General features: G+C 35.5%; 1 pseudogene; it reads left to right on the forward strand.

Moving 5' to 3' along the window:
* Window positions 1-1100: 1100 nt before the first annotated feature.
* LOC112499885 lies at window positions 1101-4262 on the forward strand (annotated as a pseudogene).
* Window positions 4263-17858: the final 13596 nt, after the last annotated feature.

Raw genomic sequence — 17858 nt, forward strand, 5'->3', positions numbered from 1 at the left:
AGGAAGAAGAGAGGTTTGTCCAAAGTAGCCCTTGAAATTTTGAACTAAAATCCATTCTGAATGTGGCAGAACCCCATTCCTGACCTTAGTAAGAGACATGGTGTCGTCTGACTTAGTCGCTTGGTTCCTATTTGCCAGATTTGCAACCAAGTGTCGTGATCTACAGAGTCGCGGGAGTCCAAAAGTCTGAGTTGAAATGACGTACATAGAGTTTGAAACTATTTATGGAGGAATTCCACATAACCTCCAACCTATCTGTGCGATCTGACGTGGCCGCATATTCTCCTTATCACTGCCCCTATGCGACTTAGGCAGGCCGGCCTAGGTCGTCAGGTGGCCTTAGTCCCAATCTATTAGTGGGGATCTTTATATTTGAGTTCAAGTCTCTTTACAAACATAACTATTTGTTCACTATTTTACTGGTCTTAACAAGGTCAATTTGGTCAATGTTATAGCATATTTGCATAGATCTAAGCAATAATGCTTTTGATCAGTCGGACGTTCCTTCATGGTTTTCAATTTTACAGTCTTTGACAAATCTGTAAGCAAGAAAAGGTTTTTGAATTAGTTAGGTTCTTTATTTGGCTCGAAAGGAAGCCTAGAAGGTGTACCACAATGACTACTGCCTAATTATCTTTGGCTGTTGTTATGGCAGTAACATGTGCAGTACAAACCTTGTCTGAGAACTGCCTGCTGCCTTGTTTAGCATCCCTCAGTTACAGGATGTGTGAGTTCATTGACATTAAAAGATCAATTTGTCGATGACTTGTTTTCTAATTGCTGATGACTGACTGATAACTGGCAATTAACTCTTCTCTTGACAGTGATTTAAGCTACAACAGACTAAATGGTACATTGGATATTAGCTCTAACCCTAGAACCCAACCTTAACTTGTCAATCTATGAAATAACCAAATTGATGACTTATCACATCGACACCAATATAATATTGGTTTAATGTATGTTTTGTAAATGCTTTATTCTCTTAAGATCATATGTGGAGTTGGGTTTCAGTAAGCTTTTTGATCTCAATGGTTAAACTTGTTTTATTTTCTTTGTGTATTTATTGGACTAAAACCATATAAAATTTCAACTACACAATGGTTGAGAATCTATTATGTGTGGAATTGGGAATAACAAACAAATATTGCTCTCTTTCCATGAAAACCAATGCATCATATGCGACACCAACAAACAACAGTGTGGTCCCTTCATGTGATTCAAGCCTAGTTTTGAGTCCCAATTGTATATGTGCATATCTATACACGGGTTCCCTTATACTCAAAGCACCTTCGTTCTCAAACCTTGAAAATTCTACTATCTACAACTCCCTTCGTGATTTGTTGATGATATTCTTTCAGCAAGCCAAACACCCAATAGACTCGGTGTCATTAAAGGATACTAGAAGAAATGTGGATCATGATTACCTTGTGATTTATCTTGAAGTTTTCCCATATGGTGAACTATAGTTTAATCAGTCAGGGATTTCTAGTATCGGGAATGCGCTTAGCAGTTAAAATTTTAAGCCTTCCAAAGATTTCAACACTTACATCATCCATGCTCAAAAGTATGTCTGCCAGGTAATTGATTTTTCCCTATGTATACATGGTAGAAATCAGTGAAGGTGTCAAACTCCTAATAATCCATGTCTATTTATGTGTCAGCATACAAGGCACAAGCCATCTAAAATTGGAGTTATCACAGGATCAACAGTTGGTGGTTGTATGTTTGTGATATTATTGGTAGTTGCAGTAATGTATGCTTTTTGTCAGAAAGGACGAGCTGAAAGAGCCACCCAACAGAGTCGTCCGTTTGGTAAATATAGTCATAATTTCATAAATTCGAAATATATTATGGCCTCACATCATTTTAATTGGTTTAATATTTGCAGCACTCTAGGATCCAACCAGCGGAAGTAGTGGTGTTCCTCAACGGAAAGGAACAAGATCCTTCACCTTTGAAGAACTTAAGAAATACATGAGCAATTTTATGGACATTAACAATGTAGAAGCTGGCGGATATGGATGGCTAGTGTGTTTGTGTGTACCTTATAAATCCATCTTCTAGTTTTTAACTATCAACGAATATTATGTAGGTATACAGAGGAAGTCTTCCTATTGGACAACTAATTTCCATCAAAACAACTCAACAAGGATCGACACAAGGTGTGCTTAAGTTTAAAGCTGAGATCGATCTTCCTTCAAGATACATCACAAGAATGTTGTGGGCCTCATTGGGTTCTGTTTCGATCAGGATGCTGGTTCATGAGTATATTGTAAATGGAACTCTTAAGGATAGTCTTTTAGGTAGTCGCCAATAAGCCTATTCTTATAGCCATGTCTCATGTAGCTCATATTGAATTTTTCTTAACTGAATAACAAAGATTAAATTTGTTAATCAACTCATGATATATGCACGCGAGCAGGTATCAGGATGGATAGGATGTGAAGGCTCAAAGTAGCACTTGGAGCTGTAAGAGGGTTGCAATATTTACATGATCTTGCTTATCCCCGAATAATACATAGAAATGTAAAAATGAATAATATGTTACTAGACACACGATTGGTTGCGGAAGTTGCCAATTATGGCCTATCCAAGCCATTAAGAGATGCCAATAGGACTCATGTTACCACTCAAGTCAAAGGGACATTGGTTAGTAACACTTTCTTCATACTTGACTTTGGTTAGTAACTTGTTTATTTTATTAGATTGGTTTTAGATTTTATATAGTTGTGATTGACCTAGTGAGTGAGGATGGATTTTTTCAGGGTGAAGATAAGGGCACATTAGGGATCAGCACTAAGCCACTCTTCTTTTCCATGATTTGGATGAGATTTTGCGAGGGATCCAAGGATGTGTTTGATGGTGTATGTTATCTGTGGACAATATTGTACTTTGTAGCCCTAACGAAGACAAGCACATGCTAGGGTGGAACAATGGAGACCAAAGACTTCTGTATTAGTTGGTCCTTAAAAGGACAATCTCAATTGTCTGGGCTCTATGATTTAGAATGAGGACGAGGTCTGTTACTCACCGTATAAATGTTTGTTGGTTAAAATCAAGGGCGACAATGACAGTTTTGTGTAAAAATAAGATCCCGCTAAAGATGAAGAAAACATTGAACGTGCTAGCGATCGGAAAGATTTGGGCATGTTTATAGGATACAACTATCAAACACCGTTTAAGTGGGTTGAGAGCATCATAGTTGAAGGACGAGCAACTAAGACTACACATAACGACTTTAGACATTTTAGAAGGCATAACCTCATATATATATATATAGGAGTTCGTAGAGACATGAGACTAAAGTAGCAGATTGTATGTAAGACTTCTGGTAGAAGTAGGCTTTTAAAGGGGTGGAGAGGTAGGTAAGGAGTGGGGTGTGATAGATAGTCGAAAGGTAGGTATTAGTGTACTACAGGGTCAGGTAGCTATCAAAGAGCCATAAGTTGGGGGTACATTTCATCCTTAGTTAGTGTAGTGGTTTTGTACCTTCTTGTATGTGTATATTATCTGTAAATGCTTTAGTTTTCTTTTTCATAATTACTTGTTCTTTGCTTTTCTAACCTCCTTTTCTACCATCTATTTTATTCTCTTTCAAAACTTTGTCCAACTTTTATAACCAATATATTCTCGCAAAATCTTATTTACTAAATTTTTAACAAGCCGAGGTCTTCACAGAAACGCCTCTCTACTCCTCATGGTAGAGGTAAGGTTTTGATACATCTTATCCTCCTGAGATCCTACGCCATATAGAATTCAATGTATTTGTTTGGTCTAGTTTATACACATAAATGCAACTTTGTATCCCCAACTTATTAATTCTGATAACTCTATATCCACATGTTCCATAGCTATACTTGTATACATGCATGCTTACAACATAATATATATGTGGTATATGAATTATAGATGGTGATTTGTACATGGATCCTGAGTATTACATGACTCAATAGTTGACAGAAAAGAGTGATGTTTATAGCTTCGGAGTTGTGATGTTGGAGCTGATAACCGCAAGAAACCCAATCGACAAAGGCAAGTACATTGTGAAGGACGTGAAACAAGCGATGGACAAGAGTAAAGAGTTGTATGACCTACACAAGATCCTTGACCCAACCATTGGTTTGAGTAGCCAACTTAAAGGTTTGGAGAGGTTTGTGGATCTTTCATTGAGTTGTGTCCAAGAGATTGGAAATTAAAGACCAACAATGAGCCATGTTGTGAAAGAGCTTGAGAACATTATGAAATTAGGTGGGGCTTAACCCTGGCATTGAATTACCATCATCCATTTCAGAAAGTTAAAAACGCACTGGAAATGACTATAACCATCCTTGTATATATTTGTTTGTTATATGATTAAATGAGATTTATAGCCACAAACAATATATATATAGGATCATATTTAGGGGAAAACTGCAAAAAAAATGAAAATTGAGGGACACCCTAGTAACCATTCATCTATATGATATGCACATACGCATACATTTAATTTATAAGTAAGTTTTCTAGTATGCACATGTACATAACATGCACACATATGTAGAAACCAAGAAATATTTTCAAATACTTGTATGCAAATGTACATGCCATCGGGAGCGTACCTATTAATGGTTAAGTAGGGTTTCATGCATTCGCTTAATCGATTATTGCAAGAAGGAAAAAAAATGAGACATCAATAGAGTGCATCTGCTTAATTATGAGTGTGCCCTTAAATATTTGGAAAAATAAAATTATATAAACAATTTGAGGTGGGTTAGATGGTTGTTGTAAATTAAATAAATGTGCCACCTCCAAAACATCTTAGGTTCTATCCTCACATGTAGCAAGTATTCAACTTTTTTCTCTGAATCGAAACTCTAAAAAACATGTCTAAGGGCCTATTTGGTAGTACTTTAATGAGACATATAACATGCATGGCTTATTCGACAAGCTATACATAAATGTTCGAAAATGACTTAATGGGTCTAGCAAAGAGCTTATTAGCTCAACCCATAAAGTAGATTCATATACACTCAGCCCACCCTTTTTACTCACTACCCTTGTAAAACATGCTTCCTTCCTCCCTAAATCCATAGACCTGTTGCTCTGTCTTCCTCGTACTGCCCTCAACGTCATCATCTTTCTTCTACTGCCTTCACTATCATCGTCTCTCTCCTTTTATCCTTGATCTGTTGTAGATCTGTTTCCACTACAAAACATAAAGTATATAAATGGAGATGAAATGGTGTAATCGACCTGATCTTTCTATAAAATCGATCGATCTCTAAACACGCTCTCTAATCGACCCTCGATCGATCCATCCATCCCTGAACACCCTATCAAATCGACCCTCTTCATCTCTGGAATCTGTTTGCTCCTCCCTAAAATCGATATGCTATTTCTCTGAAATCAATTTGATCATATATGATCATTTGGTCTCTGAAATCGATATGGTCCTCCTTTGAAGTCACTGTTCTCCTCACGTTCCCTGCTTCTTTCACGCTCTCTATTTCTTGCTAGTAAAGCGCTTGGTGTTGCTGCTGCTATTAGTAATTTAATTCATGGGGTGAGATGCTTGATTTTTTATATTTTGGTTAGTAATTTCATTTGTTTTAGTAATTTCTTTCATAATCTTCTGAATTCTAAATCAATGGGGAAGAAGATGAACAAAAAGAACAATTTTTCGATAGTAGTGGTGTGATATTGTTGTTATTGGTGATTTAATTCAAAGGTTTAAAAGGTAAATCAAGGATTAAGTTAGCAAAGAGATGACCAATAAAGACTAGGGGTAAAATGGTTATTTCTGACATTCAGTCTGTTTATTCAACACAAGAACCAAACAACTTTTCTGTCAATATACAAACAACCATATCAATACAAACAGCTATATCCATACAGGTCTTAACAGAAAACGAACCTGAACATCCCCAAAGCAATAGGATTTATGTTCCCATTTTGTAAGTCCACTTTATGATCAATCTTCATAAAACTCTATGAATCCATGGTAGATTTAGATATGAACTTGTAAGAATACAATGAGAGGAGAGTTGAGAGAGAAAGTCGAAATAGTCAACTTCTATTTCTTACGTATGAATATTGCAATTGAGTTCCTACTACAATTCACTAAAGACAAAAGACTTATATAGGGTCAAACTACAACCCTTCTAAGTCAAGTCAAACAACCATACAAAGTAAAACATGATGTCTATTTAATTACAGACAATAATATCTTTCAAGATTAATACAATTTACATTGAAATTTAGACCCAACATTCTCCCCCTTTGTATTCAGGCTTGAAAGAATTTGCGCACTTTGAATCTCGTTTGAACTTTGTCACTTTAAGCTCTTTATGACTTCTTCAAAAACTAAAAAGAAAACAATCTTTTTTTTAAATCTTCAGACGATCGTTTGTTGAGAAAATCTTCTAACATTCTTTCCCTCGAATGTAGAACATCAATGATCTTCTCTTTTGACAATAAAGAACAATATCAACAACGATCTTCAAGATATGATCTTCAAAGAATCTCTTCAGATAATGAAATACAAACATTATTCCCAAAAATGAATTTCTTCAGATAAAATTCACAAACATTCTCCCCAAAATTAACATTCTCCTTATTGAGAAATCACTTTCAGTAAACTCTTGTAAAAATGATCTTCACAGTCAACTCTCTGTCAATCATTGTAGCACATGAATAATCTTCAGTCAATGCATTCACACTCCTTTGAGCCTTTTGCCGATCTTTGATGTTACTCCCCCTTGATCTTATATAACATACTCCCCTTATATCGTTCGGAATTGAACATTTCATTTATTATTTAATACTCCCCCTTATGATGAAATGAGAATCATTAGCATCATACATCAGAATTAATGAAATCTTCAGCGAGAGCCGTCAATTCATAAAACTGTAAGCAGATCTTTTCAAATCCACTTGTATAATCTTTTCAGATTAAGAGGATAGGAAGGTAACAACCAATTTCAACTTATAAAATTGTTTTCAATCTTATAAAAAGATTGCCCTGTTAATATAACAAATATATTCAATACAACGGATGTACTTCATGTATAAGACTTTATGAGGTTCATCTCACCAGGTCTTCCATTCAATCATCGATATCTTGTAAAATCTATATCTATGAAATGTTTCGGCAAAATAACATATAAATTGCAAAATCTATGTAGTGTAGAAAGATAAAGGAACATATGCTTCTGTTTAGACTCAAAAAGATAAATCGTGTGGACTATACAAATTTATCAGACTCAATGCGTGATCAAAAAGAGTTGAAGGGGGGGGGGACATATATCCTTCTGATTCAATATCAACTTTCTCCAAATGAGAAATTGATAGATTTTGAGCTACGTGCCCCAAGTGTTATTGAACACTTATCTGTTAAGAGATAGATGAGTAGCTGGTGGGGTTGTGACAAGAATTGGCCTGGATTTTGCCTTTTTCAATATTAGTCTCGAAAGAATTGAGAACTAATAGATTATGTGGTATGCCTGGTAATTTGAGGTTTAGAATAGGATTCTTTTAATCTTTTGATCTTGACACAACTCTCACCAATTCTTTTGGCTCACAACAACTACCCCTCTCTTTTTCATTTTAAGCTCAGCACACAAACCCTTTTTGAGTTAAAGCTCACTCAGATATGGTTGTCCTCATGGGTAGGTTTATCGGTTCTGACATTCCATAGAGGTATTTCTGTTAAGCACTCAGTCCCTCCTAAAATTAGCAGTATGCTCAATTGATCACAATGGTTGATCAAAAATAGTATTGCAAATAAAGCACAATGAGCAGATAAAAATTGATCAAGATATTTGGCTTTTAAGCACAACCAATGAAGGAGTGATACACAAAATCAGATTATTCAGTATATGAGAGAAATGAATGAAGATCTATAAGTACAAGTTTACAGATTCTGAATATTCAAAGAATAACAAAATATGTATCAATCAAAGTAAAAAAAATCAGAAAACAAACTTTGATTACTAACGAGCATATTATCACCGAAAATGATATTATTTACGAGACGTGATAATAACAATTTCAAGAATAGTTGAAATAGGTATTAGAGTTATGTACGATGAAAAATTACACAAGTAAAATATCAGGAAATACCTGCTCATAAAATATACTCGTTTCCACAAAAAAAAAATCACTTTTCGAAAACATCTACTGAAATTTCTAGAGACTCCCCCTAGAAAATAGATTAAAGAAATGTTTCGATTCAACTCAAAAATAAAAAAAAAATGGAAACATTTTTAGCATGGGTCCTGAACTGAGTTGTTTAGAGGCCATAATTCATTTAAGCACGGGTTCTGAACAGATGTATTCAGAAGCCTCATTTGGAATAGATTACAAACTCCCCCTGAATTTGTGCATCATATGTATGAATCTCTGATCAGCGCAGTAATGATGCAACTGCAAAAGCAAATCAAACAGATTTTGGTACCCAAATGAACTTGGGTCCTATTTTATTAGTATTGGCCTGGGGAATATTGTAACTTTCAAACCATCTATTTCTATCAGATAAATTCATTTTAGCACTTCTAACAGGTAGATCAGATTAACAGTAAGAACCATACCAATCATTATTATACCTGCTAAATGAATTCCAGCTGTTTTCAAACCAGTTGTTCCCATATCATCTGTTGATCTTCTTCTTGTTAACAAAATCATTAGTTTCACAATTTGAGCATAGGATTCTTCTCTTGCTGAGACTGATCAATTGATTAGCAGATCTCACAATGCAAGAAAGAACAGTGTTAGTTACAACAGATTTATGAGACACAACTGAATCAGCTTTATTAACCCAAACTTGTTTAACTTTTGAAAAACTATTGTGTGATCCAATGACATGCCCTTGATAAAATTGATTTGAAGAAAGAGACTTGTTCTTAGAAACAGTTGATTTAGGACTGCTTGAATAACTGTTGGATTTAACACTGGAACAGTTATAAAAGCAAGTTTTACACTGAGATTGAGAACCATTTGAGCTTTCAGCTCTTGAAAAAGTCTGTTACTTTCTTAAGTAACTGGTCTCTCTCATCTGTAACTAAATCATACTTTTTCTTAAGTTCAGATCTCATATTGAATTCAACAACAAGTTCTGTCTTTAGATCAGACAATTTATTTGAAGTATTCGAAAACTTACCTTCTAATTCCTTTTTCAACTTTTCAAACACTTTCCTTTCTTTCACAAACTCCTTTCTCTCTTCATCTGAACTTCCCTTTTCATTTTCAGAATCAATGTCAAGCCATTTCTTCTTTTCTGTAAGTTCTTTAGCAATTGCAGCATTTTTCTTGGTAGTCTTTTTCTTTTCAAAAGCAAACACTCTCTTCTCTTCATCTAATGCTTTCTTCTTCTGAACAATGCTGTCAGACAATTCCTAATTCTTGCCCAAACATTCTTCTTTAAACTCTTTCTTTTCTTTATCAAACTTGGCTCGTTCCAAGATGATAACTTGTTCAAAATCAGATATTTGCTTTGAAAGCAATTTGGCATTCAGCTCCAAAGAGTTAATCTTGTTTTCAGAAGATTTTCGATCAGTATCAAATTTCTTTTCAACTTCTATCATCTTTTCCTTTTCTTTCTTCAAAATTTTCCTTTTAGCTTCTATTATCTCAAATTTCTTCCTTTTCAATAATTTCCTTTCATTAGTCAATTATGTGATAACCGGGTCCTGGATATCAACTGAGGTAATTAATACGTGATTATTTATTCTGTGCTTATGTGACGGCATGATAAATTTGGTATATTTGATCATGCTAATATGAGAGTTTCTGTGCATTAAAGTGTATACATAATATGAAATGCATATGTTATATATATATATGATATATGTATATGCATGAAAATTCTATGTATATGCATTAAGAAGTACGCATGAAAATTCTATGTATATGCATTAAGAAGTACGCATACATGTGGGTATGCATAAAGGGGCGGTTTAGCTGCCTTTCTATTATGAGGAAGGTATAAAAGGAGGTTGAAACCTCCATATTTCTTTTCTAGCTATTTTTGAGAAATTAAGCGATTTAGAAGAAAAGTGGTAACCAGATTGTTTTTGTCTGGAATTCAAGTTGATTTTCAAGAGGCTAGTTTTCAAAAAGGAATTCAAAGGTGAGTGGTTTACCATTTCATTTAAATTATAAGTAATACCGTTGGATTGATTGTTAAATATCGTGAAAACTTGATTTACCCGATTTAGCCTTAAACCAGACAAAACATGAGCGGATTAAGGATTAAATCGCTTGATGTATCGACCGGTTTAGCCTTAAATCGGATAGAAGGTTATGCGATTTAAGTGTTAGTGGAATTTGAACTTTATGAATCGCTTAAATATATTGATCGGAGAAGTATGAATACGACTAAAAGGGTGATCGGTTTACTTGTAAATAGGAAAATATATTGAGAAAGTCGTCCGGATTAGGAAATCGGACAAGTCTTGAATAGTGTTGTCCGGATTGATAATCCGGACAATGTTTTGAGAATTAATCAGAGTGGTAAATCGGACACAAAGAATAGTGTTGTCCGGATTAGTAATCCGGCAAAGGCTTGAACGGAGATGAAGTCCGGCCAAGTCTAAGTTGACTGGATTTGTACTTTAATTAATGTATTGTTTATGTAAATTGTTATTTTTTTCATTTTTATGCAAAATGGGAATTTTTGATAAGGATAACTTTGAACTGATAATATTCCATTGATTGCGGTTTGTCCAATATGGAATTGTTTTATGAAAAGTTTTGATGATGAAATAAGGGTGCCATATCAATGAAAGGTGTACCATGGAATAAGGGTGGCATATCAAGGAGAGGTGTACCATGGGATAAGGGTGGCATATCAAGGAGAGGTGTACCTTTGGATATAAGGGTGGCATTTATATGTGTGTTATATGATATAACTCTTACTATTATATCCTTTATGATTATCGTGGTTTGGAATCTTTATTTCTTTGTGATTTGAAGGGTTAGGATCAGGGTTCTTATTGGAAATCATAGTCTGAATGTTATTGAGAAGGAAATAACAGGTTTGGCCTGAAACTTTGAATAAACCTTGTTTAATTTGAAAGGTTTAAAAGAGGCACTATAATATACCTGGTTAGTACGAATATATTTGGGATTTTGATGTATTATTTGCAAGCAGAGAGTTTGGCTTGAAAGGTAGAAAGGTACTGGTAATTATGCTCTTACTTGTTCATATATTTGTTTTATATGAAAGTTGTTTACATAAAAGTTTTGGTGATATTCACTCTGCAATAACATAAAAGGGGAACTCATTAGACCTTTCGGTCTAACCCTCATTTTGTGATTTTAAATATGTATTGCAGGAAGTGCAGACGGTAAAAGGGAAGGGAAAATTGTAAAATTTCCCAATATGCATATCTACGTGAAGATTTGGTTATGTTGTATATACTTTTGTTAGCTGAACATGAAATAGTACAAGATTTGTATTTTGAATTTTTGGACCATGTGTTCAGTAATGGTAGATTCTTGTACTAAGGGACCTATATGGTGTAAAAACATGTATCTCTTGTGTATGAAATATATGTTACATGCAATATGTGGAATGGAGTGTTTCAGAAAGTGGTATCAGAGCCTGAGTTTAAGGGATTTAGGTATTTAACAGCATGATACCTAGACTTAAACTGTTTTATTGCATGTTAAGGGTCCCAGACATAGTTAGTACCATTGGAAATAAATATGATGAGTTGAAAGAACAATGTGTAAGGTTAATTTTAATTACATCTGGCTATTGTAATTATGAATTTACCGGTACATATCTAAACTTGAATACTTCATTGTATTTGGGAATGTGAATACGTGATTATTAACACTAAAATTTGCAGATGTCTAGCCGAACTAGGAGATCTGAAAGAACGGCTCGTCCAGAGTCTGAGGAAAGAGAGGAATCACCTATTAATCTTCCAATAAGTACTTCTGGAAATAAAGGTCGAGGGAGAAGTCAGTCACAGGCAAGGGGACGGACTGAAGTACACTCTGAGCATGAAAAATCCCATTCTAGGAATGTTCAAGAAAGATCAGTGCCACACCCAGAGTATGTAACCAGGGATATGCTGGCGGAGGAAATGGGGAAGTTGCGGGAAACTTTAACATCTATTATGGGAATTCCGGCTAGAGTAGAAACAGAAAGAATGGAAGTTCATCTCTTTATTCTAGTTACCCATAACAAAGAAGGAGATATCAAGATGTTTTTAGCATGCAAACCGCCAACTTTCTCCGGAGAGAGGGATCCAGTAAAAGCCATGTGCTTGATCAAGGAAATTGAATATGTGTTCAACACCATCAAATGTCCAGAAACTGATAAAGTCTGATTTGTTGTATCAATGTTAAAATCAAATGCTCTATTTTGGTGGGAAGTTGAATCATTGGCCAGAACAGATGTCTTACAGACATTATCCTGGACAGAATTTGTAAATTGATTCAAGGATCAGTTTTGCCCTAAAACTGCTGTACRACAAATGGAAGAAGACTTTTTGAAATTGGAATAGGGAAACGGAACAGTTCGAGAGTATACTAAGAAATTTATTGAATACTCTTGATTTGCTGAACATTATATTTCGTCAGAATCCAGGAAGGTGGAAAGGTATATCTGGGGTTCAAACCCTCAATCAGAGAATTTGTAATTGCTATGAACCCCAATACCTTTTCACTAACTGTGGATGCAGCCGAAGTAACATAACGGAATACGAATCGACAAGCAGAAGGGAAGGTTGTAGAGAAGAGAAGATGGGAAGGGCTTCATCTAACTTTCGAGGGCTAAAAGTAGTAAGATATGATAATAAAGCTGAACAAAAGGGCAGTAAGAAAGTCTGTTCATAATGCTGACAGGTTCATCAAGGTGAATGTAAGATGGACCCAAGAAAATGCTACAAGTGTGGTGAAGCAGGCCATCATTCCAGAAGTTGCCCAGCTAACCGAAGGTGTTTCAATTGCAATTCCCCATACCATATACGACTGAACTGGCCATTGCTGAGAACTCCATAGTTGACAATGTGGAGTAATGCGTCAGCTACTAGGGGAAGACCTACTGTATCAAAAGGAGGGTAAGGAGGGGCGCGAGGACGATCCTTCCAGATGACAAAAAATGAGGTAGAGGCATCACCAGATGTAGTAACAGGTACCTTCCTTCTGAATTCAATGCACGCTAAGGTGTTATTTGATTCCGGTGCAAACTTTTCGTTTGTATCACCATTGTTTTCTCAAATTGCATGTTTGAATTTATGTGTTACTTGATGATAAATTCGAAGTTGATACTGCTAATAGTCAGGAATCTGTTACTAGTGTATTCAATAACTGCACTATTGTTATTGAGGGGTGTGAGCTACCGGTTCGGTTATTTCCTATGCCGATGAAGGAATTTGATATAGTCGTGGGTATGGACTAGTTGGCAGAGTATCAGGCCAGTATTGTTTGCAATAAGAAAATGATCAGAATCACTTTGCCAGATAAAGGAACAGTTGTTATCTATGGTGATCGTCAGAATCACCATACTGGTATTTGAATTGTGATAAAAGCTCAGAAATGTATCCGAAAGAAGTGCCAGGGATGTTAGGCATACATGATTGATATAAAGAAAGAGAATGGAGAAGAGAAATTGATTCCGCTTGTTAATGAATATCCGAAAGTCTTTCTAGAGGATTTGTCTGGGTTACCACCAGACTGAGTTATTGAATTCAGAATTGAACTCATACCAAGGGCTGCACTAGTAGCAAAGGCACCGCACTGGTTAGTTCCGTTAGAATTGAAGGAATTAGTTGCACAGTTGAAAGATCTGACTGATAAAGGATTTATTATACCCGGTACTTCACATTGGGGTGCTCCGGTCTTATTTGTCAAGAAGAAAGATGGATCTATGTGAATGTCTATAGACTATCGTGAATTAAACAAATTAACAATCAAGAACAAATATCATTTACTGAGGATTGATGATTTGTTCGATGAACTGGTGGGAGCGAGTTATTTTTGCAAGATTGACTTAACATCGGGGTATCACCAGTTAAAATTCACGAAGGAGGACATTGGTACAACAGCTTTCTGAACTAGGTACGGGCATCACAAATTCTTAGTTATGCCATTTAGCTTAACTAATGCGCCCGCAGCCTTTATGGATTTGATGAATAGAGTATGTAAGGAATATCTTGATAAATTTGTTATTGTATTTATCGATGATATTCTTATATACTCTAAGACCGAAGAAGAACACGCAAAACATCTTCGTTTGATATTGGAATTGTTGAAAAGAGAAAAAACTATATGCAAAGTTGTCTAAGTGTGAGTTCTAGTTAAGGGAAGTTTAGTTCTTGGGTCATGTTATATCAAAAGAAGGGGTGAAGGTAGATCCAGCCAAAATCAAAGCAGTTGAAAAATGGGAAGCTCCGAAGACTCCTTCTGAAATCCGAAGCTTTTTGAGATTGGCAGGCAATTACCGAAAGTTCATCCATGATTCTCTAAGATAGTCGTTCCATTGACCAAATTGACTCGGAAGAACGTCAAATTTCAATGGGAGGAAGAACAACAAAAAGCTTTCCAAGTATTAAAAGATCATCTTTGTAGTGCGCCGGTGTTGACTCTACCAGAAGGATCAGAAGATCGTGTAGTATACAGCGACGCTTCGAAACCGGGATTGGGATGTGTTTTGATGCAGAGAGGAAAAGTGATTTCTTATGCGTCAAGGCAATTGAAGGAACATGAGAAGCAATATCCAACTCATGATATGGAATTAGCTGCGGTGGTATTTGCTTTGAAAATCTGGAGACACTATCTTCTAGGGACAAAATTCCAAATCTATACAGATCACAAAAGTCTACAACATCTGTTCAGCCGTAAAGAACTGAATATGCGGCAGCGACGATGGATTGAACTTGTAAATGACTATGATTGTGAAATCCTCTACCACCAGGGAAAAGCCAATGTGGTAGCTGATGCTCTGAGCAGGAAAGAAAAGAGTGGGACTATTAAAGTAGTAGCAATGAGAATAAACTTAGTCTCTGATATTCGTAAAGAGATTCTGAGATATCAGAAAGAAGCCACCAAAGAAAATTTTTTCAAAACAGAAAAGTTGGGTAAAATAATTTCAACTCTAGAACCGAACGATGAACGAATTATGTGCTTTCAAGGGCGAATCTGGGTACCATGTTTTGGGGATATCCGAAGCATTATACTAAATGAAAGTCATAAATCCCTATACTCTATTCATCCAGGTACCAATAAGATGTACAGGGATTTAAAACCTTTTTATTGGTGGCCCGGATTGAAGAAGGACATAGCCAGATATGTGGAACAGTGTATAACGAGCCTACAGGTTAAGATTGAGCATCAAAAGCCATATGGAAATCATCAATCTTTAGAAATTCCCGTATGGAAGTGGGATCACATTACAATGGATTTCGTCATGAATTTACCTCGAACTCCAAAGGGGTATAACGCGATCTGGGTAATTGTTGATCGCCTATCTAAATATGCGCATTTTCTACCTATAAGAGATAATTACTCTTTAGAAAAGCTGGCAAAAGTTTATACCAAAGAGATTGTAACCAGACATGGAGTTCCATTATCTATTATCTCTGATAGAGATAGTCGTTTCACTTCAAAGTTCTGGGAAGGTTTGCAGAAAGCTTTGGGGTCTGAAATCCGATTAAGCACAACCTATCATCTGCAAACTGACGGGCAGAGTAAAAGGACTATCCAAACTCTTGAGGATTTGTTGAGAAGTTTTGTCATAGATTTCGGGGGATCATGGGAAAATCATTTGCCACTACTAGAATTTGCATAGAATAACAGTTACCACTCCAGCATTCAAGCGGCACCGTATGAAGTATTATATGGACGTAAATGCCGAATGTCGTTATGTTGGAATGAGGTAGGTGAAAGACAGTTGACGGGTCCTTAGATTGTTCAATAAACATCTGAGAAGATTGAATAGATCTGTGAAAGAATTAGAACAACACAAGACCTCCAGAAAAGTTATGCTAATAATCGCCGAAAGCCGATTGAGCTTTGTGTAGGTGATTTTGTGATGTTGAAAGTTTCGCCGTCGAAGGGTGTTTTCAAATTTGGAAAGAATGGTAAACTCAGTTCGAGGTATATTAGGCCATTCAAAATATGTAAGCGAAGTGGGCCAGTAGCATATCAGTTAGAGCTACCAGAAGAACTAAGTCTGATCCATAATACTTTCCATGTATCGAATATGCGGAAATGTTTAGCTGATCCGAGTCTCGTTGTACGACTACCTAAAGTTAAACTAGACAGTAAGCTGGACTTTGTAGAAACACCAGAAGCCGTGATTGACCGAAAAACCAAGGTGTTAAGAAACAAAGAAATCAGTTTGGTTAAAGTATAGTGGAAGTTTCACAAAGGACCAGAGGCAACTTGGGAATTGGAATAAAAAATGAGATCAGAATAACCGTGGCTCTTTGATTAAAGGAATTCCGGGACAAAATTCTTTTGAGGAGTGGATAATATGATAATCGGGACCTGGTTATCACCTGAGGTAATTAATATGTGATTATTTATTACGTGGTTATGTGACGGCATGATAAATTTGGTATATTTGATCATGCTAATATGAGAGTTTATGTGCATTATGTGTATACATAATATGAAATGCATATGTTATATATATATATATATATGTGTGAGTGTGTGTGTGTATGATATATGTTGATGTTCCCAAAATCATACAAATCAGAATAATTCTTCAAGAACAAGAATCAAGATAAATTTAGTGAGAGAATTTCACCAAAGATAATATTGATTTCTTGAGAAAAAAGTACAAGATGGTTAACAGCACTAATCAGATTATCAACTGAACTAATGACAATTAAGAGACTAAATCCTATTTATACTAAGGAAATAGTAAAGGCTAACTATTACAAAAATATTACAATGGGAGAACTTCAATACAACATTTAAGCATAAACTTGAACCCAACATATGTATATGTATGCATAGGTGTGTATGCATGAAAATTCTATGTATATGCATTAAGAAGTATGCATACATGTGGGTATGCATAAAGGGGCGGTTTAGCTGCCTTTCTATTATGAGGAAGGTATAAAAGGAGGTTGAAACCTCCATATTTCTTTTCTGGCCATTTTTGAGAAATTTTGCGATTTAGAAGAAAAGTGGTAACCGGATTGTTTTTGTCTGGATTCAAGTTGATTTTCAAGAGGCTAGTTTTCAAAAAGGAATTCAAAGGTGAGTGGTTTACCATTTCATTTCAATTACAAGTAATACCTTTGGATTGATTGTTAATTATTGTGAAAACTTGATTTACCCGATTTAGCCTTAAACTGGACAAAACTTGAGCGGATTAAGGATTAAATCGCTTGATGTATCGACCGGTTTAGCCTTAAACCGGATAGGAGGTCATGCAATTTAAATGTTAGTGGAATTTGAACTTTATTGAATCGCTTAAATATATTGATCGGAGAAGTATGAATATGACTAAAAGGGTGACCGGTTTACTTGTAAATCGAACAATATATCGAGAAAGTCGTCTGGATTAGGAAATCGGACAAGTCTTGAATAGTGTTGTCCGGATTGATAATCCGGACAAGGTTTTGAGAATTAATCAGAGTGGTAAATCGGACACAAAGAATAGTGTTGTCCAGATTAGTAATCCGGCCAAGGCTTGATCGGAGATGAAGTCCGACCAAGTCTAAGTTGACCGGATTTGTACTTTAATTAATGTATTGTTTATGTAAATTGTTATTTTTATCATTTTTATGCAAAATGGGAATTTTTTATAAAGATGACTTTGAACTAATAATATTCCATTGAGTGCGGTCTGTCCTATATGCAATTGTTTTATGAAAAGTTTTGATGAGGAAATAAGGGTGACATATCAA

This window comes from Cynara cardunculus (genome assembly GCF_001531365.2).
Source record: "Cynara cardunculus var. scolymus isolate 2C chromosome LG 17, CcrdV1, whole genome shotgun sequence".
Lineage (NCBI taxonomy): Eukaryota > Viridiplantae > Streptophyta > Magnoliopsida > Asterales > Asteraceae > Cynara > Cynara cardunculus.